Consider the following 1,346-nt stretch of genomic DNA (forward strand, 5'->3'; position numbering starts at 1 on the left):
TTCAGAGACTCCTCCCAAAGCCACGCATAAGTTGTCTTGGCTGTGTAGGGTCGTTGTCCTTTTGGAAGGTGAACCTTTGCCTCGGTCTGAGGTCCTGAGCGCTCTGGAGCAGGTTTTCAGCAAGGATCTCTCTCTCTCTACTTTGCTCCGTTCATCTTTGCCTCGATCCTGACTAGGCTCCCAGACCCTCCCGCTGAAAAACATCCCCACAGCACGAATGCTATGCCCTCATAGGATGACATTGCCCCCATCCACAGAGCATGGGTTGTCACTGAATGGTTTGATGAACATGAAAACAATGTAAATGATATGCAATGGCCATCTCAGTCACCAGATCTCAACCAAACACTCGATTGAGTAATGAACTCAGCCCAGCTCTATTAGCTTTCTAACTGGGAAGGAAGGAGCTGGGAAGGTGCGTGAAGGGCGTGGTAAGAGGGTTTGGCCTTTACAGCACCACAAGTACTTACTATAGAATGTTGTAATATACTGTAGAATACTATAGTACGTACTACAGTATTTTCGGCCAAAAAACTGTAGTAAATACTACAATGTCCGCAACAACACAACAGTCCGAAAAAACACTCCACTTTTTAAAACTTTATTAAAAACTACTTTATTTTATTAACATATGACCTTCCCATTCCCCTCCCCATATTGAAATCTGTGCCACTCATAACTGAGAAACCTACATGCCAAGTATAGACCGTATATTGTGTTCCCTATAGGTTATAGAAAAGAGCAGAAGCACTGTTCTGTTCTGTTCTGTTCACCTGCCTGCCTGCAGAAGATGGAAAATGTGCTCTTTTAGTATTTATCCAGTAGGTTTCCTGAAGGAGAAAGCCTCCATTTCTATTTCGCACTATAGTAAATACTACAGTAATGTCTGCAAAAACACTACAGTTAATTCTACAGTATATTACAATCAAGAAAAACATTACATGAATTACTATAGCTTGTACTACATTTTTTAATTTACTACATTATTCATACTATAGTTTACTGTAAATACTACAGTACACTACAGTAAATAGGACAGCAAATACTACAGTATTCACTGTAGTATTTATACAATAGTATACTATAGTATTTTTATGTGGGCATGCTTAGGGTCATGTATAAATGATTTTGCCCATTATTTTATCTATGATTGCCATGCCCCCATACGATGACAATGCCCCCATCCACAGAGTACAGGTTGTCACTGAATGGTTTGATGAGCATGAAAACAATGTAAATAATATGCCATGGCCATCTCAGTCACCAGATCTCAACTAAATGAACACTTACGGGAGATTATGTGGCGGTGCCTGAGACAGCGTTTTCCACCACCACCACCACCACCA

General features: G+C 40.7%; 1 pseudogene; it reads left to right on the plus strand.

Moving 5' to 3' along the window:
- The first annotated feature begins 795 nt into the window (after window positions 1–795).
- On the plus strand, window positions 796–848 carry LOC127906550 (uncharacterized; annotated as a pseudogene).
- The last annotated feature ends 498 nt before the right edge of the window (window positions 849–1,346 follow it).

The sequence above is a fragment of the Oncorhynchus keta genome, chromosome 12 (genome assembly GCF_023373465.1).
Source record: "Oncorhynchus keta strain PuntledgeMale-10-30-2019 chromosome 12, Oket_V2, whole genome shotgun sequence".
Classification (NCBI taxonomy): domain Eukaryota; kingdom Metazoa; phylum Chordata; class Actinopteri; order Salmoniformes; family Salmonidae; genus Oncorhynchus; species Oncorhynchus keta.